The sequence below is a fragment of the Macaca mulatta genome, chromosome 8 (genome assembly GCF_049350105.2).
Source record: "Macaca mulatta isolate MMU2019108-1 chromosome 8, T2T-MMU8v2.0, whole genome shotgun sequence".
Lineage (NCBI taxonomy): Eukaryota > Metazoa > Chordata > Mammalia > Primates > Cercopithecidae > Macaca > Macaca mulatta.
Window position 1 is genome coordinate 118,131,088 of NC_133413.1, and position 23,254 is coordinate 118,154,341.

Consider the following 23,254-nt stretch of genomic DNA (forward strand, 5'->3'; position numbering starts at 1 on the left):
CAGTAAAGACAAATATTAGGTGTACCCTAAAGAATCCTCCTCTGAGTGCCTCTGGGGTACCCTTTAAGGCAAACTAACTCAGTGCAACAGATGACAGACAAAACCAAAACTCAGGTTCCCAAGTCTCAGCTTTGGGCTCTTCTTGCTCCTGCCAACTACCACTAGGCCATATAGAAAAGGGAAAGTGTTTATTTATTGCTCTATTATGGCCTAAACCAGCATTATTTGGCAATTGCTCTCCAGAAAGTTTAATGTCAAAACTTCAATTTTGGCCGGGCGCGGTGGCTCAAGCCTGTAATCCCAGCACTTTGGGAGGCCGAGACGGGCAGATCACGAGGTCGGGAGATCGAGACCATCCTGGCTAACACGGTGAAACCCCGTCTCTACTAAAAAAAAAAAAGTACAAAAAACTAGCCGGGCGAGGTGGCGGGCGCCTGTAGTCCCAGCTACTCGGGAGGCTGAGGCAGGAGAATGGCGTGAACCTGGGAGGCGGAGCTTGCAGTGAGCTGAGATCCGGCCACTGCACTCCAGCCTGGGCGACAGAGTGAGACTCCGTCTCAAAAAAAAAAAAAAAAAAAACTTCAATTTCATGAAACAACAGGTTTGGTCAAGGCCAAAATGCTTTGAGACTAACTTTTTTTTTCCTCATGGTATTTCCATTGCTGGTGCTAGCCAAAACCCAAACTACATACCCAGATGAAAATAAACATAAATTCAAAAACCTCAGAAACGGCCTGAGCTTAGTGTGAAGAGTGAATGAATGATGGCTGAGGTTTGCTTGTATTTTATCTGAACTAGATCCTTCATTTTTATATGAACAAAATTATTATTGTACTGGTAAAAAATTAAATATACTCTTCCACCTCCAACAAGAGATATCCAGAAATTCAGCCTACTCCATTAAATGTTGGGCAAATTCCAGTGATTGATGACATATTGCAGTTATTTCTTCTGTTATTTCTGTTAAGGGGTCCAGCAAGGAATGGAGCTTTCTTTATAAAATAAAACAAAAGGAAACTTTGGGTCCCTAACTCTCAAAATCAGTCATCCTTGGAGAAAAAAAAAAATGATAGCACCTTTTGTGAGGGGTACCTTAATGTCAGAAACAACCAAGAGAGAAATTCTCTGGGTTATTATTTTATTTATTTTGTGTGTGTGGATTTAGTGACTTTTTTTTTGTAATTTGGACAGGATGAGGCACATAAAAGCATTTATTAAAGGACATAATTTTGCCTGAAAACAAGCCCTGTTTCTGCCCCCACAGGATGTAAGTGCGCTCTGCAGATCTTGTGTTGATTACCCTCTGTGGGAAGTAGCGGTCAACTCTAATTAACTAATTTACTTTCAACAAGTGTTTAATTAGGGCCTTTGCCCATATGTCATGCTCTTTTGAAGATTCTGCACAATGTCAGGACTTTATTAAACTACATAGAATTAATCTGGTTCTCTGGCATAGGCCTACGACCATCTAGAAAATAATCTGAATCCATCGACAACTGCTAAATGTAATAAAAATATATTGAACAGATTAGAAAGGGTATTGGGCCAGCCACTTTGGAGATAAAATACAGTGCCTTCAGAGACTGGAACAGAAGACAAGCACATGAAAACTCAAGTGCAATCTTTAAAAGTGGCATAATTATAATCACTTATGGTAAACTGAGAATAATAGTCAACATTTTTTTACTTTTAACTGCAGGCCAGATATTTTGTGTCCTACCTCATTTAATACTCACAAGAACTCTCGAATCTAAATCAATCTCACTTTGCAGGTGAGGGAACTGAGAGAGAGGTTAAATAACTGGCCAAGGTGACAGCTGGCCTGTTGCAGCATGGAGATTCAAACCTGGAAAGTCTTAGGGAATCTCCGAGGTACCGTAAGAAGGTGCTTTCCAAACTGTAATGTCCATAGGAACCACTGGGGTTGGTGGAGTGGGGATCTGATGAAACTGCAGATTCTTGATTCTGTACTGCTAACAAGCTCCAGGTGATGCTCCTGCTGCTGCTCCCTCCAACCACACTTTGAGCAGCAAGGATTTAAGTGGACAGTGAGGATTTCAACAAATCAAAATATGGTGGAAAAGATGCTGGAGGCTATGGAGGATCAGAGAAGGTCAGCAAATGAATCCATGACATGGAGCTAATAAAATTACAGGGTCAGTTCTCAGATCCAGGGCCTCAGTTTTCCCACCTGTAAAAGAAAGTGTTCAGCGAACTGGACAATTTCAAGCATTCCTCCCAGATGTAATAGAGTAAGAATCTATGATTCTATTATGGGATGGGAAAAGAGGGAAGGACATGAGATCTGAATAGGAATTGCCTGTAGAACTCTTAACAATAGCAAAGACATGGAAATCAATCTAAATGCCTATCAATGACAGATTGAGTAAAGAAAATGTGGTAATACTCACTATGGAGTAATATGCAGCTATAAAAAATCTTGTCTTTTGTGGGAACATGGATGGAGCTGGAGGCCATTATCCTGAACAAACTAATGCAGGAACAGAAAATCAAATGCCATAAGTTATTACTTAGCAATGGGAGCCAAATGATGAGAACTCATGAGCACAAAGAGGGGAAAAACAGACAGTGGGGGTTGAGAGTGAAAGGTGGGAAGAGGGAGAGAGTCAGAAAAAAATAACTACTGGGTGCTAGGCTTAATACCTGGATGACAAAACAATCTGTACAACAAGCCCCCATGACATGAGATTACCTACATATCAAACCTTCACATGTACCCCTGAAACTATAACAAAAGTTTTCTTAAAAATAAAAAATTTAAAAATTAACAATAAGAATTGTTTGCAGAGCTTATTAATAAGGATGTTGGACCCAACCATGCAGATTCCTAGCCATGCCTACCAAGTGAGTAGGTTTAGGAAGAGACATAGAAATCCAGAAAAGCCTGTCTAGAATTTGGAAGTTTTTACAAATAAAATTGACATATGTGACCCAGATATGGATAAATTAAGTATCTAAGGATAATGACAGCTCCTGTTTACTTGGTGCATACTCTATGCTACATATGCAATAAATGTTGAATATTTTATATGAATGTGTATGAAATATTCAGTCTTCACAAAATCCCTGCAGATGTTTTTGAGTTGGATTTCAAATTATGTGAGCCTGTAAATTTTCTTTTTATTTAGGCCATACTGAGTTGGGGATTTTGTTCCTTTCAGCCAAAAATACCCTAATTCACATCTATGCCAGGCATTGTAGATTTAAAATGAGTTTCCCCAAAAAGCTTAGTGACTCATGGTGGGGGAAAGGGTGTCAGACAAGTGAAGTTGTGATAAGTTTCAAAACAGAGATTTATTCAAGTTGCTATAGAAACACGGGGTAGGATAGTAAAGTTTTAGGAACAGAGAGCCTGACCTAATTATTGAAGAATGAGCAAATGGAATGGGTGAGGAGGGCATCCCAGGCAAAGGGACTGGCCTGGGCAAAGGCACAGATATGTGAGCAAGCATTTCAAGTTCTACAAGAAGCTAGTCTTACTTGCCAGGCTGAGTCATGGAGATTAGCAGAAGTTCTGTTCAGGAAACAAAGAATGATTTTTGTCTCCTCTAGCCATCATGCAGAAAAAGTATATGGAGTGAGGCGTGGTGGTTCGTGCCTGTAATCCCATCACTTTGGGAGGTTGAGGTAGGAGGATCACCTGAGGTCAGGAGTTCGAGACCAGCTTGGCCAACATGGCGAAACCACATCTCTACTAAAAATACAAAATTTAGCCAGGCGTGGTGGCAAGCAATTGTAATCCCAGCTACTTGGGGCTGAGGCAGGAAAATCGCTTGAACCCAGGAGGTGGAGGTTGCAGTGAGCTGAGATCGTGCCATTGCCCTACAGCCTAGGCAATGAGAGCAAAACTCCATCTCAAAAAAAAAGAAAGCAAGCATGTGGGATGACACTACCTTGAGTCTGACAGACCTGGGCTTAAATCTCAACTTGTCCCCTCATTAGCCATGTAATCCTAAGTAAGTTTCTTAACCCCTCAAAACCTCCACTTCCTTGTCTGAAAAAAAAGGGGAGTTGATGATATCTAATTTGCAAGTAGTTTAAAGTTGAAAGAAGAGATAAAGTTCTTAGCATATTATTATAACTTTGATTATGATTCCTGTCTGTATGCTAACAATATAAAGAGAAAGAGACGCCGTCTCTGCTTTGAGATACTCTAGTTAGCAAGAACAATATGCAAGCAAGTAGTTTGCTGAGAATGAGGGATGCACAGGACAGTAAGAGAAGTAAGTTTTAAACTTAATTTGGTAATATAAATAATTAATTTAAAGTTACTATAAATAGGTGATCAAGTTTGTATTTAGGATAATGGCTTCCATAGCTGTGTGGAGAATTTATTGACAGTAGAGGCAGCAGAAGGTGATTAGAGAGTGAGCTAGGAAGTAGCAGTAAGATGAAGAAAACTAGATAGAGGCCAAGCACAGTGGTTCATGCCTGTAATTCCAGCAATTTGAGAGGTTGAGGCAGGCAGATCTTTTCAGTCTAGAAGTTCAAGGCTGCAGTGAGCTATTATAGCTTCACTGTACTCTATCCCAAGATACAGAGCAGGGAGACCCTATCTGAAAGAAAAGAGAAGAGTAGAGAGAAAAGAGAAAAGAAAGAGATGAAGGAAAGGAAGGGAGGGAAGGGAGGAGGGAAAAGAAGAGAAGGAGGAAGGAAAGGAAGAGAGGGAGAGAAAAGGAAAATGAAAAAGAAAACTAGATAGATTGGAGAAATGTTTAGAGGTAAAATTGCCTGGATTTCATGCCTAAGCTAATAGGATAACAATCATGTTTTCAGTTTAAGGATGTTTAATATTGGTGCCATTCTCCAGAAATTAGGAATACAGGAGGTAAAGCTAGAATCATCAGAATTTCCCACTTTCGTTTTCCTCACCTGATCTACCAAATGCTTGACCAAAAATTATCCTTGTCCTGTAATCTGTGTCATCAATATGCAACTTTCAGCATGCTGCATTATATTCTGCCACTCATGTCTACACTTTTTCTCTATTTGAGAATTCTGTAAGTACAGTCCTTAAACCAGCAACATCAGTATTATATGGAAACTTGCTAGAAATGCAAATTCTTAGAGTTCACTCCAGATTCTCTGAGGCTGGGCCCAGCAGCTTGTGTTTAAACAAGGCCAACAGGTGATTCTGATGCATGCTGGATTTTGTAGAATTACAAATCTCCAATTACCTTCAAGAATCTAGATGTTTTCTTAACCTCCTGGCTTTCACAGAGAGAAAGGGCTCCTGCAACATTCTGCTCCTTCCCATGCAGAGCAGTGGTGTCCTGAGGATGAAGTAGAACAATGGCCCTGACCACAAATACAGGTGAGATCCAACTGGGAGAGTTACAGTGAGTTTGGGCAGCTCTGTAACTAATTTGGCACAAACTGGGTTTTCTTCTCAAAGCAAATCAGAACACCCAGAGTGACCATGAGATAATATGCAAAACAACCTCACAATTAGTCCTGAATCAAAGCCCCCAACTCCCCTAGGAGAAAAATTGGGGACCAGTGGGATATGTGAGAGAATCAAATGAAAAAGTGTCCCCCAAATATGCTCCTGCATACTGAGTCATTCGACTATTCTTACAGACAGAGCCACTCAAACTCCAAGAGACAAATATAATAGCCCATCACGCCAGGTCAATGGGTAGAATTTCAAGGGTCAACAAGTCATGGTCTTAAAGGCTCCAGTTACAAACTAGACCACCAGACAGATGCTCAATTGTCTACTGGCCTCTGTGGCACGACCTTATGCATTTTGGGGAGCAGGGGAGGGGGCAGAAGGTGTGTTGCTTGGCTCTCAGAGAAAAAGTATTAATCCTATCATGACCCTTAGGTTTCAGCTCCCAATTGCCCACTAAATGTCTGATAGAATGGCATCCCTGGGTGGGCTGTAATTGCTACGGAACCCCTTCCTGTCAGTTTTCAGAACAAAATCTTGTGTATAGAAGTATTTTCTTTCTCATTAAATTTTTATTTCCTCATCCATTGAGCTCTTTTTGTTGAAATACTGTTGAAAGTGTTTAACTGAAACTGCTGCATCCCTGATAAGACGAAAACTCTGATTCCAAAATCTCCTGACAAGAAGCTGTGTGGGACGAGCTGGCTAAATAACTGCAGCTGCTGGCCATCAAGGCTGCTTAAGTTCTTACAGGTCATCTCCTCCCTGACCCTCCAAGCTAATTACACTCACAGGCTTGCTCACAGCTAGACATCCACGGGCGAGGTGTAGACGTGTAGGACTACCCAGAGGTCAAATGGAGGATCTTTCATCTGTTTGTTTTTCCTTACTCTTAATAGGAATTGTTTAATGCAGGTAGCCAGATGAAAAGGGACCCACAACCTCAGCTCAGTATGACCCAGGCCTTTGGGACACTTACTGTAACTGCCACTCTTCCACAGTCTCTCAGGGTGCATTTTTACCACTGGCATCCTTAGAATGTCAGAAAACACTGGACTCTGAGTCAGCTTGGGAAAGTTTCCTCATTTATGTAATCTTGACTTTCCTTATTTGCAAAATGGGAGTAGTTGTAAAAGTTAAATGAGAGAATGCACGTAAAGTCAGTGTTGTGTCTAGTACACGGCACTGAATAAATGTTACCACTGAGGTGATGATATGATTGTTGCAACATTGTGGGTGCTCCTCCCAGATCCCCCAAGATCTGTTTTTACCATTTGTGTGTGCTTTCCTCAAAAGGCAATCAACTAATGATTGTTGGGTGTAAAATATGAAAGCTCCTGAATCCATAAGGACCGTAAAGGTGCTCTAGAATCAAAGAAACAAAATGTGTTACAAAAATGAGGGAAAGGGATCCTCTTTGCTTTAACAAAATGGCTATGGCACAGCTTTGTGTTTATATTCCTAAATTTGTAGTCATTAGCAGTGCCAGTGCTCACACCAAAGCTAATGTCTGTGCTAGTACCAGCTTGATATAGTAGTGGAGGCCATTACCTCAAGGGTGAGCCAGCGGCCTTAAGGTCTCAGTGCGGGCAATAGCTGGAGCAGATCACTGGCAGGCACCATTTGCAATGTGAACAGTTGAAAGAAGCTCAGAGGACTTTATTTGTGAATTCTCTAGATTCTCCTAAAATAACCAAGGAGTCTTTGAAGTGAGCTAAAAGTCCATTAATAGTAAGTAAAAAAACAGAACCAGAAAAATATAACATAACACTAAATCAGTATGAACTTCCTCCATGATGTTCAAGGTAAAAGAATGGCAGCCATAGAACTCCTTACCTCCCCACAGCTCGCTCATCCCACAGAAACAGATGAAGAAGCTGGAGGATGGGATGACCAGTGGAGAACAGCAGGTTCTTGGCTTGACCCAAATCTTTCCTGCCCAACTTAGCTTAGGTCAAAAACTGGTGACCAGCAGGCTATAGCGTGAAGTCTGGCCCTCCGCATACTCTCTTTACATCCTCTTCTTTCAATTCACTGTCTACCTCCTGGCTCCCCAGTCACAGAATACACCTATATGAATTGTCAACCACACTAATATGTGATCTTTGCAATAATTTATTTATGCCGATGTTTTTATTTTTCCAAATCTAGCTCAGCCCTGCACAACTCATAGGAAATCCAATTGCTGTCCATTTTTTGTGACTCCTCCTCTTCCTATGGCTGTCCAAGGGTCCTGGGTAGTTCTTGGTAAAAAGAAGTCTTTATACCTATGAATTTTATTCTACCATTTCTGATTGAACAACTCTTTATGGTTCACTTGAAAACACTTTCTTACGGCAAACCTGGCCTCTGGAAATTTCAGCTAGGCTCCCAAAGCCATGGCGCTCAATGCTATTGTTAATACCAGTCCCTGAATATTAATATGATCAGCTCATATGAGTTCTGTCACCTGCAGGGTCCCATGTGCTACTCCTCTGTCCTTCAAGTGTCAAGCAGTTTCACTTACCACTCCAACAAAACTTCCTCTTCTGGTGAACCCTCAAGACTACCCCATCTACCATCTATAAAAATCTAGCTCTAGGTTTTATAATAATAATAGCAACAGTTTACATTTAGTGAATACCTATTATATTTTCAGTACTATGGTAAAAACTAAAATTCACAACAGTGAATAAAGCATTAAATAACTATCCCGTAAAAGAGTTGGATAAATAGAACTATAACTTATGGTGCTAAGTTCTGTGACAGTAAAAATAACATAGCAAAATAACAATAATGTCCATTTATTGATAATTTACTGTATCCCATGCACTGTGCCAAATATATATATCTGTTTAATCCGGGTACATTCGAAAGTGGGGAAATCTTACTGAGTCTTCTCTCCAAATGAATGTGTGTCCTGTGTGTATTTTGCAGTATGTATTTTGCATATATGCAGTACACAGTGTATATTCTTTTTTATTTATTCCTCTTAATAAACCATTTTAGGTACATTTTAAGGTATATGAGGCCCAGAGGTTGAATAACTTGCACAATGTCCCTAGATAATAAGCGACAAGGCTGAGATTTGAATCCAGACCAAAGCTGACAAAGCCTGCTTTATCTTATCTCTTTCCCCACCCACTATGGGTGCATAACGAGGAATATCTAATTGATATAGATCTTCCTAGTGGGAATGACGGAAAGTATATTTAAGAGAAGACCACAGGAATGTTTTGGAATTAGCCAGGCAAAATGACAGACAGAGAGAGAAAAAAAGAGATAGAGTGAGACTGTGTGTGTGTGTGTGTGTGTGTGTGTGTGTGTGTGTGTGTGTGTTGGCAATGGCTAGAGGAAAGAGAGAAGATATAAATAAGAAGAGAGACAAAGGGTTCCTGATAGAGAGGCTGGCAAGTTGCAAAAGCTTAGAAATAACAAAAGCACATTGCTAAATATTAGTTTTGTCTGCTGGTACTTTGAAGATGCAAAAGATGGGGAAGTTAAAAAGGTAAGAAGTTTAAACTTTGTTCTGAGGGTTATAGGGAGCCATGGATAGATTTTTTTAAGAAGAGATTTATGAAATAACATTTACATTTTAGAAGATTATGTTGTCAACACTATGGGGAATGGACTGTAGCAGGGTACATCCGAAAGTGGGGAAGTCTTACTGAGTCTTCTCTCCAAATGAATGTGTGTCCTGTGTGTATTTTACTTATAACTACGATAGTATATCATATTTTTCTGCTCTATATTTTGTACTGAATTCATTGATTCAAAAAATATTTACAAAGTGCTGTTAGGCAAGGACATTACAAGAAATGAGAATTACACACCTAGATCCCTCATGAATCTAGAGACAAAAATATTTAGCAATGTATTAACATATCAAATTCAGCAAATTGTAAAAGAATAATACATCACAACCTCAGAAGATATACTCCAGATACACAAGGTTGAGTTTGTTTTAAAAAACAAATCAATAAGGGTAACTTACCACCTTATCAGGAATAAAAGGAGAATATCATATGATTACATCAACAGATGCAGAAAAAGAATTTGATAAAATTCTATTCCTACTTTAAAGAAAACTAGCAAACTGGAAATAGAAGAAAAATTTCTCAAACTTCTAAGTGTATGTATACAAATCTGGCAGACTAATATTGTACATAAGGAAAAAGACTCAATATTTTTTCTCTAAGATTAGGGATAAAGCAAGGATATTCAATCTCACCTCTGCTATTCAACATTGTAGTGGACATCTCAGCCCAGTAGGGAAGACAAACAAACAAAAGAAATAAATATTAGAGATATATAATTAAAGTATGCAAGTCCAATTGCAGCTGTTGTTCAGATGTTTCTGCTGGTATAAACCAACATCATCCCTGGTATCTAGTATGGAACATAGCAAAAGCTTTCTCACTAGCTCAACAAATATACCAAAAGCAATTTGCTATCACTTAGCAGGGATTACACTAACTTTCCCAATTTTGCCTAGAATTATGTCAACTCTCCAACTTTGATCCAAAATTGAATCTTCAGGAAATTTGACTGTCTTAGCATCTGTGATGGTTAACTTTATGTGTCAATTTAACTGGGCCATAAGATACCCAGATAGCTGGAGAAACATTATTCCTGGGTGTGTTTGTGAGAATGTTTCTGAAAGAGGTAGCATTTAAATCAGTGGACTAAGTAGATGATCCTTCTCAATATGGATGGGCATTATCTAATCTATTCAGGTTGAGGGCCCAAATAGAACAGAAAGGTAGAGAAAAGCTTAATTAACTCTGCTGGAGTTGGGACACTGATCTTCTCTTGCCCTCAGCACTCCTTATTTTTAGGACCTCAGATCTAGACTGGAATCTATAGTGTCAGTTATGGATGAACTATACTTTTCCTGAATCTCCAGCTTGCAGATAGCAAGTCATTGAACTTCTCAGCCTCAATACTTTATAATAAATCTCCATTTATTATACCAGGTATCTTCCTGGTATAATATACCAGGTATCTTCCTGGAATCTTTCTAGGAAACTTTATGTCATCTTATATATCATCCTTATATATCTAGAAGCCAATACCTTATAATAAATGTCTTCCTAAATAGATACAGATAGATGGATGGACAATTGATTAATTGATTGATTATCTTTTATCAGTTCTATTTCTCTGGAGAATCTTGACATACAGCATCCTACAGGACATTTACTTTATCCATTACATTTATGATACAATTTTTATAGGATCTAGAGAGCAGGAATTAGGAATTACTGATGTCTTGATAGGACATGAGGTATAAAGTAAATATCAAAAATATGTAAGGAATTGCTACTTTGGTTTAGTTCTGGGGATCCAGTAGTCTGGAGTATACAGGGATCTTCTCCCCAAAGTGAAAGATAAGTTGTTGTACCTGGCACCCTATATATCAAAACTAATGGCATCATTTGTTAGACTCTTTTGGGTATTTAGGTAATGTATAATATATTTGAGTTTACTATTTTCAAAAATTTACTATTTTGAAAAATTTATCATATGACCCAAAAGGCTAGTTTTGAGTAGAAATTGAAACCAGGGAGTCTCCCTCGCTTGTCCATGATGATATAGACCAACAAAGCCCAGTGGAACCAATAGTGATTAAAGATTTATAGAAGAGCAGGAAGTTATTTGATGTGTTTGGGAAGTCCCAATAAGAGGTTCACAGTGGAGATTTTGAAGGAAAACAACTGTACTCTTCCATAACTACTTCCTTTTTTGGAGAACCAGCTCTTGGCTCCCAGCTGGGCCTCTGGTAGAGACCAACTGTGAAAAATAAGATGTCCAGGCAAACTGAGCTATCTACAGAAAACAGGAGGTTATCTGTATTACCGACAGATAAAGTTGTCCATGACTACAGCTCTTCATCTTTAAGTGAAAGCATAACTGGGCAGGGCTTTGAAAGTATGATTGTTTAAACAGGTAGCTTACATTTCCACTGAAACAACTCCTGCAACATTGCTATCTCTATATGGCCTCGTGGGAAATCTTTAATGACAGATTATCAAGGAGGAAAGCTGTTTGAGAGATTGTTCTGCTTAATATGCTGGAATTAGCTTGAAATTAGCAGGAATGACCTTGGATGAGATTTGGAAAAGGATATCCTCTTAGTAAGCAGAATCTTCTTAATATGTTTCTCGTTTTTTGCACAGTCGTTTGGGACTGTAAAAATTACCATGCGAGCTGTAATTTTGAAAAGCAGTCTTAACCGATGAAATATGTAATTGTTCTGTGACCTTTAAAATTTGTTGTCAAACATTAAGAACTCTCTTACTATCAATTATAAGTGCACGGGCAAATAAAAAATAGTAATATTGTTAAGTACACTACAATTTAAAACATTAGAAACATGGAGAATTAAATTTTTCTTTGTAAGAAAAAATATCAAGAATAATTTAAACAGTGATGGTTTCTTTTTTGTTATGTAATTTTAACTGTAAATAGCATTCTTTTCTATGCCTTGGTGAATTATCATACCCCTTTCTAAGTTTGAATCTGGTTCCAATATTTTATCCCTTACATTTTCGATATCATGAAATATCTTTGAGAATTCTTTTAATGTGTTTTTTTGTCAATATCACTTTCTTTGGAATATCTTCATCTATTGTTACAACCACTTTCCTCATTTATGCAGATAAATTTGCCTTTATTAAACTTCTCTGGCTACATATCTAGAGTCAAAAGTGTCAACATTCCCAAAGTCAGCTTTTTTTTTTTTAATTCTATTTACATTTTATTTGAATTTCACTTCCAGGATTGTTACTTTCTGTTTCTTTGCTGCAATTCTGTCCTGGTGAGCCAATTCTCTTTTACAATTATTCATTTTTGTAAAAGTCACATGGGTTTAACATTGGGAGACAACAAGGCAACAAAACGATACTTTTGCCTTCTGTGTGTGAATAACAGATGAGTAATGATCAATCGCTGATAAACTTTGCAAGAAGTAACATATATTGTTCACTGATCATTATATATATATTTTAAATGTATTTTATTTCAATAGTTTCTGTGGAACAGATGATTTTTGATTACATGGATAAGCTCTTTGGTAGTGATTTCTGGGATTTTGGTGCACCCATCACTGGAGCAGTGTACACTGTACCCAATGTGTAGTCTTTTATCCCTCACCCCTACCACCCTTTCCCCCATGTCCCTGAAGTCCATTACATCATTCGTATGCTTTTGTATCCTCATAGCTTAGCTCCCATTTATAAATGAGAACATAAAATATCTAGTTTCCATTCCTGAGTTACTTCACTTAGAATAATGGTCTCCAACTCCATCTAGGTTGCTGTAATGCCATTATTTTGGTCATCTTTACAGCTCAGCAATATTCCATGGTAAATATATATAACCACATTTTCTTTATCTACTCGTTGGTTGATGGGCATTTAGGCTGGTTCCATATTTTTACAAAATTGAGAATTGTGCTGCTATAAACACACGTGTGCAAGTGTCTTTTTCATATAACAACTTCTTTTCCTCTGAGTAGATACCCAGAAATGGGATTCCTTAATCAAATGGTAGTTCTACTTTAAATTCTTAAGGAATCTCTATACTGTTTTCCATAGTGGTTGTAATAGTTTACATTCCCATCAGCAGCATGGACGAGTTCCCTTTTCACCACATCTATGCTAAGATCTATTATTTTTTGATTTTTAAATTTTGGCCATTCTTGCTGGAGTGGCCTGCAAGAGGTGGCAACTCATTGTAATTTTATTTTATTTTTTATTTTATTTTTTTTTTCTCATTGTAATTTTAATTCGCATTTCCCTGATAATTAGTAATGTTGAGCATTTTTATCATATGTTTGTTCGCCATTTGTATATCTTCTTTTGAGAATTGTCTGTTCATGTCCTTTGCCCACTTTTTGATGGAATTGTTTTTTCTTGCTGATTTGAATTCCTTGTAGACTCTGGATATTAGTCTCTTGTTGGATGCATAGTTGACAAATATTTTATCTGTTTACTCTGCTGATTATTTCTTTTGTTGTGCAGAGGCTTTTTACTTTAATTAGGTTCCATCATTTTTGTTTTTTGGCATTTGCTTTTGGGTTCTTGGTCATTAAGTCTTTGCCTAAGTCAATGTCTAGAAGAGATTTTCTGATGTTATCTTCTAGAGTTTTTAGGGTTTCAGGTCTCAGAGTTAAGTCTTTGATCCATCTTTAGTTGATTTTTGTATAAGGTGAAAAATGAGGATTCAGTTTCATTCTTCTACATGTGGCTTGCCAATTATCCCAGAACCATTTGTTGAATAGGGCATCCTTTTTCCACTTTGTTTTTGTTTGCTTTGCCTGAGATCAGTTGGCTGTTAGTGTTTCGTTTTATTTCTGGGTTCTCTATTGTGTTCCATTGGTCTACAGGCCCATGTTTATGTCACTACTATGCTGTTTTGGTAACTAGAGCCTTGTTGTATAGTTTAAGGTCAGGCAATGTGATGCCTCCAGATTGGTTCTTTTTGTTTAGTTTTGCTTTGGCTATGTGGGCTTTTTAAGAATTTTTGGTTCCATGTGAATTTTAGGATTGTTTTTACTAGTTCTGTGAAGAATAATGATGCTATTTTGATGAAAATTGCATTGAATTTGTATATTGCTTCTGATAGTATGGTCATTTTCACAATATTGACTCTACCCATCCATGAGCATGGGATGTGTTTCCATTTGTTTCTGTCATCTATGATTTCTTTCTGCAGTGTTTTATAGTTTTTCTTGTAGAAATATTCCATCTTTTTGGCTGGGTACACTCCTAAGTACTTTTTTTTTTCTTCAGCTGTTACGAAAGGTATTGAGTTCTTGACCTGATCCTCAACTTGGGTGTTGTTGGTGTATAGCAGTGCTACTGATTTGTGCACATTGATTTTGTATCCTGAAACTTTACTGAATTCATTTATCAAATCTAGGAGCTTTTTGGATAAATCTTTAGGGTTTTCTAGGTATATGATCATATCATCAGTGAACAGTGATAGTTGGACTTACCCTTTACTGATTAGGATGCCTTTTATTTCTTTCTCTTGTCTGATCACTCTGCCTAGGATTTCCAGTACTATGGTGAATAGAAGTGATGAAAGTGGTCATCCTTGTCTTGCTCCGTTCTCAGGGGGAATGTTTTTAACTTATCCCTGTTTAGTATGTTGGCTGTGGGCTTGTCATAGATAGCTTTTATTACCTGAGGTATGTATGTCCTTTATATGCCAATTTTACTGAGGGGTTTTTATCATAAAGGGTTGCTGGATTTTGTCAAATGCTTTTTTTCGCATCTATTATGGTGGTTGTGAGATTTTTGTTTTTAATTCTGTTTATCTGACGTATCACATTTATCGACTTGCATAGGTTAAACCATCCCTGCATCCTTGATATGAATGAAACCTACTTGATCATGCTGTATTATCTTTTTGATACGCTGTTGAATTTGGTTAGCTAGTATTTTGTTGAAGATTTTTGCATCTATGTTCATCAGGGCTATTGGTCTGTAGTTTTCTTTTTTGTTATGTTCTTTCCTAGTTTTAGTATTAGGGTGATGCTGGCTTCATAGAATGATTTAGGGAGAATTCCCTCTTTCTCTATCTTTTGAAATAGTTTCAGCAGGATTGGTACCAGTTCTTCTTTGAATGTCTGATAGAATTCAGCTATTAATTCATCTGGTTCTGAACTGTTTTTGTTGGCAATTTGTCTTATTACTGTTTCAATCTTGCTACTTGTTATTGTTCAGAGTTCCTATTTCTTCTTGATTTAATCTAGGAGTGTTTTATATTTTCAGGAATTTATTGATGTCCTCTAGATTTCCTAGTTTGTGTGCATGAAGGTGTTAGTAATAGCCTTGTGTATTAGCCTGTTATTACGTGCTAATAAAGACATATCCAGTACTGGGTAATTTATAAAGGAAAGAGGCTTAAGTTACAGTTCAGCATGGTTGGGAAGGCCTCAGGACACTTACAATCATCGTGGAAGGGGAAGCAACCACATCCTCCTTCATATGGCGGCAGCAAAAAGGAGTGCAGAGTGAAGGTGCGGGGAAGCCCCTTATAAAGCTACCAGATCTCATGGAAAACTCATTCACTATCACAAGAACAGCATGGAGGTAACTTACCCCATGATCCAATTACCTCCCACCGGGTCCCTCCCACACCTGTCAATTCTGGAAAATACAATTCAACAGGAGAGTTGGGTGGGGACACAGCCAAGTCGTACCACCTTGAATGATATTTTGTATTTCTGTGGTATCAGTTGTAATTGTAATATCTCCCATTTCATTTCTAAACAAGCTTCTATGGATATTCTCTTATTTTCTTGGTTAATCTCACTAATGGTCTATGCATTTGCGAGTTGGTTGGCCTCCAAAACATAACCAGCATTTTGTTTCTTTTGTTGTTTGTAGTTTTTTGTTTGTCCCAATTTTATTTAGTTCTGCTCCGATCCTTGTTATTTCTTTTATTCTGCTGGGTTTGGGTTTGGTTTGTTATGTGTTTTCTAGTTCCTTGGCATGTGATCTTAGATTGTCTATCTGTGTTCTTTCAGATTTTTTGATGTAGGCAGTTAATACTCTGAACTTTTCTCTTAGCACCACTTTTGCTGTATCCCAGAGGTTTCAATAAGTTGTGTCACTGTTATTCTGTTCAAGGGATTTTTAAATTTCCATCTTGATGTAATCATTGACCCAAAGATCATTCAAGAGTAGATTATTTAATTTCCATATATTTTGTATAGTTTTGAGTGTTCCTTTTGGAGTTAATTTCCAGTTTCATTCCACTATGGTCTGAGAGGATATTTGTTTATAGGTGCCTCCACGCTGGATTCCTGTGGAGGAGGCCCCAGCTGTGTCTGCCATGGAGTGCCAGAGGAGAATAAGGACCCCTTCCCCAAGGCCCTTCACAATCACAGAGGCTGCCTGCCTGTTGGAGTATAGGTGCAGACTTTCCCTACTGCTTCCAGTGCTACAATTGTGTCTCTGCTATGAGAAACTACCCACTAGTGGAAAGATATGGAACTCAGGGCCTGCTGTTCAGATTCTGTTGTCCCACAGGGTGATCCCTTGAAGTGGTGCTCTCATCCTTCCCCACTATGGATGGGGCTTCCTGAGAGCCAGACTGCAGTGATTATTATTGCTTTTCTGGGTATAGCCATCCCGTGGGGCTGCCAGGCTCCAGGTTGGTGTTGGGGATTGTCTACAAAGAGTCCTGTGATGTGATCTGACCCATCTTCAGGTCTTTCAACCATAAATACCAGCACCTGCTCTGGTGGTGGTGGGAGGGGAATGAAGTAGATTCTCTGAGAATCCTTGATTGTAGGTATGTTTATGGTGCTGGCTTTCTTAACTGCTGTTTATGCTAGCAGTGAAGTTGTCACATGGACAGACTCAGGACCTCTGGTTAGCAAGGATGTTGCAGGCAGTGGTATTAGTTGCTGTTTTCTCCTTCCTAGGGGCATGGCTATTCTGTCATGAGTTGCTGTAATGGCCTGGGTTGGTTGGCCTACAGCCAGAAGGTGGCACTTGCAAGACAGCATCAGCTGTGCTATTAGCAGTGGGATATAAGCTTGCCCTAATTTGGCCAAGAAAGGTATTCTGGTTTCTCTGGTGATGGACAGAGCCATAAAGCTCCCAAGAGTGTATGACTCTTGTGTTCAGCTACAAGAGTTGGTAGAGAAATACCATCAGGCTGGGGCAGGGTATGCAGGTCTGAGCTCAGACTCCCCTTGGGCCAAGCTTGCCATGGCCACTGTGGAGGATGAGGAGATAGTTCTCACGTCAATGGGGTTATGTTCCAGAGAGGATTATATCTGCTTCTCCTGTGCCATATAGTTCACCAGAGAAGTTAGGGATAGCTGATAGCAAGAGATCTCACCCAGCTCCCACTCAATTGGTAAGGCCAGTCTCACTCCCACAGTGCCCCACTAACAGCACTGAGTTGAGATCCAGGTAGCCTGAACGGCTGGCAGGCAGAACTCAGGCCTTGTCTCAGGTTATGGGCTTCCCTGCTGAGCAAGCAAACTCGGTTTTCAGGCCTTACCTCTCCTGCATCTGCCCACAGTGTTGGCTGTGGCTCCTGTCCCTACCTGAAGCAGTTCTTGTTTCCTCCGCTGCTCCTCCCAACCCACTTGTGCCCAATCAAAATTATTGTAAAATTTAGTTTGAAATATCTTATACCCTCTGACCCCTCCCTAATTCCACTGCCTGCCTTCCCCAAGGGCCCCTGTTTCATACATTCAGGAATGGCTTCCCTGGGCTCCAGCTGGAGAATGGGAGTGCCTATAAGTGCTACTGCTTTTACTTCTATATTTCATCCATTTCAGCTCCAGGTAAGGTTAAAACCTTCTGCTGTGATCTGGATTTTCAGATTTCCCAGTGGGAATGTGTGTTTGGAGGCAGCTTCTCCCACCGCTCACACTTTGGGAGCTCTCCATTTTTCACTTGTCTCATGGAATTTGCAGTGGCATGCAGCTTCTTTCAAAGGATCTGTGAATTCTTCTGGTTTTCCCGGTGTGTTCCTGTGCTGGTTCTTGGAGCAAAGGATCGCACTGTGACTCTCTACACACTGGTCTGTCCACCCAAGTGGGAACTCGCTGCACATTAGCCCTGTCTCCTATCCACCGTCTGTTCCCAGGATCTGCATTCGTTGTTTACAAAGTGATATGTGGACTAAAAAATGGCAGTGAAGTTTGTGCTTCATTTAACCTTTCACAGTTAACATACTGTGGTTACTAAAATTTGAACTGTGTTGTTAAGGTAGTGATATTATTTAATTAAACATGATCATTGAAATCCATATATCTCAGCACTATGAAAAATGAGGACTGTAGGTACATTGGTTGTCCAGTTTGCCTTGGAGGACAGATGACCTAAGGTATAGATTGGTAGTGATCCTTAGGCACAGTTTGGACATACAGAGACTCAGAAGGAAGGATTTTTGCACATTAGTGAGAAAGAGATTTGGGGAAGGTTCATGTGGATAGCCCCTTCAGAATAGGCCCAGGATGAAAGAATAATATGTGTGAATGTTCACTGAAGCTTCCCTCTGTAGAACAGTCTCTCAATAACAGGAACAGGATGATTCATCCCATGTATATTAAGTCATTCTTTTTATTTTATTTTTTTTGTGGTTTGTTGAGATTTAGGATTTTATTATTATTTATTTTTAGAAAAAGAAAATTTACAAGATGCAAAGGTCTCACACAATACATTATCACTGATGATTGCTCTCTTGACACTTCAACAAGGGCCCTGGATTATGAATCAGCAATAAGAAGAACATGGACAGTGTGAGTGTGTTGGAGAACCCCCGCCCTGGAAAAGCAGAATACACCACAGTGGACTTGATGACAAATGATGCTAGGCCAGCCTGTTCCAAAAGCAAGCCAAGATGTGGTAGAAACCAACAAAGCCTTTCTGTGAGGAGGCACAAGCGCATGCCTTCTACCACGTGCGCACTCACCCCCGGCCCACCAGCAGTGCCCACTGCCTCATTCCACACAGCAACAACAGAAAATGACAAAACGGCCCTTTGGTGTTTTTTGCAGAGTTATTCAGGTTCCCAACTTCTTATTTCTGTCTTCCTCTTCATGTTTCAGTTCCAAATTCTTAAAGTAGTGTAGGTGCTTAGCATCTTGAATTTTTCAGGATCCAGTTCTGCCCAATGATAACACACTGAATTCTGCCTCCTGAGCTGCAGTTCCCATTCAGAGGACACGTCACCCTCGGCCCCGCTGCTGGCACTGCGGTCTTCTTTTCGGGGAGTGTTTCTTTCCTTGGTTGATTCAGAAGGTCCCTTAGCTCTGGTCTTTTCTTTTCTCTGCTGCTGTTTTTCAGGCTTTGACAGCTGCTTTGGATCAGAGGTAGCAGTGCCGGGAGCTGGCGATTCCAGCTCTGTGGTCACAGGCCCATCATTCTGAATGTACACCTGCATGTAGGCCCCAAACGTGCCATCTTTGATAAGCCCCGGCCTGTATGTTTTAGGCAGCTGCTCCAGGAAGCTGTTGTAAAAGCCCTCTGCCTGCTCCGTGGGCATTGCTAGGTAGAAATCAGGCTTGTTTCCCTTCAGGACACACTGGAGGGTAAACTGGCTGACACACAGAATCTCGTACTGTTTGTCCATCACACTCTTAGACCAGTGCTTCCCGCTGTCATCGTCAAACACACGCAGGTTTAGAATCTTTCGGACCATGTGCTCCAGTTTCTTCTGCGTATCCTCCAGGGAAATACTCAGCAACACACATATGCCCCTTCCAATAGCACTAATCTGCTCTCCTCCAACTGTGACGCTGGCCCGGGTGACGCGCTGCAACACGGCCTTCATGGCGGCTGGGCCGAGTGGGGCGGTGCCGCGCTGCGTCCGGCCTCAGGACTCTGAGGGCGGCTCCGCCAAGTCATTCTTTTTCCCAGTCTCCCTAATGCTTGATCAGTAGATTAATGAACAATGTGGTCACAAAAGCAGAAATGTGTTTTATGCAACATAGATTGCTCTCACCAAGGCTGGTCAGATTGTTCCTTCTTCTGGGTAGTCAATATTCTGTAGAAACCAGCACTGAATCCCTGGAGTGCCAGCCAGCTATCTGGTAGAATGCTGATTATGTTGCAGTCCTACCTTCATAAAAGAAACCATGATTTGTCTTTATGAAATACATACGTAGGCATTTGGGTTTGCCTTACCTCACCACCCAAGACTTCTGCTGAAAATAACATGCCTAACTTCTTCTGTTAAGAGTTTTCTGCATGACATACCTTGAGCAAGACACCCATCTTTCACCAAAAGAAGTGGGCCAGTGGGCTGGTCCTCATGGAGCTCACTATTCTAACCATGTAGGTCATTGCCCACATAAAACGAGATTCATCAAAGAATTAATTATGGTGCCAGCTGATGGTTAAGACCTTACAAGGTTGGGGCACAGCATAAACTCTGAGAGGGACTGATATGAGATGCTACTTCTCCCAGAGAACACATGGGTCTGGAAACCAAGGGGTTGATATAGAGGTGACATCTTCCATTATTATACCTTATTACCTACTTGCAAAAATTCATTCCTGTTTCCAAAATTCTGCGTGTTGCTGGTTGGAGAATTTAGCACCCTAAGAATTGCTTTCACAATGGGACATAGCAACCGTTGCATTGAATTGGGAGCTGAGACCGATCCCTTGCCATATGGGGCCTCTTATGCTACTTGACAAACAGAAAGAAAAGGTTATCCCACTGCTGCCTGGGTGATTGATCCAGATCAAGGATCTGCAATCGTTTTTTATAAAAGGACAGATAGTGGAATGTTTTGTGGCTTTGTGGGCCATATGTTCTCTGTCACAATGGCTGCTGTTGCAATCTGAAAGCAACCACAGTTAATACTTAAATGAACAGACATAGCCATGTCTTTTCCAGATAGGATCAAGGAACAGAATCAGAAAATGAAAGGGGTCTCTTCCTCCTTCTGAGTCAGCCTCATTTGATCATATGAGTGTGGGAGAAGACATCCCTTCCAATTATCTGCATTTCTGCATGGGCCAATAAAACAAGAATTCCTATCCCCTCAGATGAATTGGGAAGAAATGTTCTACCATTTCTTTACCCATTCTTCATTCATACTTCTCCCCAAAGCTTGAGGAATGTCTCAGCACTGTGTGTGTGAATGTCAGCTCCATCTGGCCTCTTTCAGAGAGTTTCATACCTGTACATTCCTCCAAACACACGTTTTTCTGCTCTGGTCTCTTGTCTGTAGAAATTTAGAGAGTCTCAGAACTTGCAAGGGCAGGTAGTTGTGAAAGCGAGGAAGTCTGCAATTTTGCAGCTGCTTTTGTCTGCAACCTTGGGTAAACTCAGTTTCTCATTAATGTTTGTGTATACCCATTTCTGTTTTATTCCCCGATTTCTCTCTCTTAAACCTCTGCCACATGCCAGGCTAGCCAAGAACAAACTTAAGACTCCTCAAATGATAGTTATCTACAATACCTAAAGTGTCTTGCTATTCTGAACAATAATTGTTTATATAATTTCTAAATCTCAAGATCAGGAGCATCCCTTAGAGCAACAACGAGAGAAAATAAATCTCCCATGTAATAAGAAGGTCAGGAATTCTGGCAGGCCAGAAACCCAGTAATAATTGTTTTGGTTTTTATTCATTGTTCTAGCCAATGAGCCTGAGTACTTTAGATGCATTATTTCATTTAATTCTTATAACAACCTGACAAATTAAATATTACATTCTCACTTTAGATGAAAATTGAGTAATCAGACATGTTAAGTAATTTAGTATTGTTCACAGAAACTAGCAAGCAGCAAAACCAGAATTTACACACGGATGTCTTTGACTCCCAAGCCCATGCTCTTAATCACTGTGCTATATCAATATTAGCCAGAAGAGAAACTGTAAATGTAAGCCATGAGATTTTTGTCCATCTCCTTTCCCAAGACAGGAAATACTTCAAAGTAGCAGAAACTATCCAAGAAGATAGATTGTTTGTGGCCATTCCTACATGAGGATGGAAGATTCTGGTGATCAAATATCTTCTGCTTTATAGAAACATAAACCCAGGAATATATAAATCATTCCTTACCAGGGATGCAGTTCCTGGCTTTACACAGTATAGTGATCCATTCATGGCTAGCATAACCTATTAATGAACTGACAGGATAAAAGAACAATAGATGGGATTTTGGTATGAAGAAACCTGAGAAGGGAAAGCTTTCATGGTTCAACAGTTCAGTTTCACATCCTACATACTCTCTACAATGTCTGCTTAACTGGCCCCCTGAAAATCCATGACATGTACAGTTTAGCTGATATTCCACCATCTTTTTATACATCTTTTGCTGGCTTAAGTACCTTCCTCCATAGACACTATACCAAACCTTCACTTTCCTCAATAATTTCAAACCGAACAAATAACTTCACCTACTCTTACTGAGAACTGAGCCATGTGATGTATTTCTTTCTTTGTCCTCTTCAAAATATCTCTGTCTGAATATCATATCATTGGAGAATTTGCTTTGTAAATCTAGAATATTTACCTTATAAAATAAAAAGACAGGGGGCGTACACATTAGATAATTACAATGATTTAAGTTACTTTTGTTTATACAGCTAAAAATTTATGTAACAGTTCAGCCATCTGGCTCACACATGGAAGAGAGTAGACTAACTGAATTGGCTGAGAACACAGGAAGAACCATCTGGTCATCTAGCTAACATTGCCTGAGTGCCTACTCTGTGCCAGCAGCTGAAATCAAGGTCAAAGATAATAGTTTGTTCATATCAGGCTCAGTACAAGAAAGGCTTTTCCCAATTGTTTGAATTATCAGACAGTGAATTAGGCTACCTTAAAAACATACAAATACTTCATTTGTTAACCAAATACTTAACAACCACGGCAGATATAAAGTTTTACTTTTTTCCAATTGCAGAAGAGATTAAAATAATTTAGTTACCTTAAACTCAGTGCTTCTACGGAATGACAATCCTACGTCCTTTTCCCAGTGTTTATTTTCTGCTCAGCATTTCTTCCATGTATTTTTAAAAATGTATCTACTCACAGACTCACCTTTTTGATGATGATGACTCATAAGCAAATGACTCCTAAGTATGACTGCAAGCCAGTCATACTTAGCATACCTATTGGTCATTTCCATTTGGATGTCCTGCTGCCTTCCCAAAATTATTTATTCAAACTTGTCCTTAACTTAAAACTAAGTATCAGTAGCACTATTTTATTCTCTCCGTAATTTTGGCATAAAATCTTGTAGCCTCCATTGATGCACAATGTCTCTCAAGCATTTAGAATTGGTCAATCATCAAATCAGTTGCCTTGATATTTCTAATGATCTCTTATAGAGAGCCCAGAAATAAGGCCACACCCCTACAAT

General features: G+C 39.5%; 1 pseudogene; it reads right to left on the reverse strand.

The window, feature by feature from the left end:
* Window positions 1-18,681: 18,681 nt before the first annotated feature.
* Window positions 18,682-19,705, reverse strand: LOC697256 (D-aminoacyl-tRNA deacylase 1; annotated as a pseudogene).
* Between the last annotated feature and the right edge of the window lie 3,549 nt (window positions 19,706-23,254).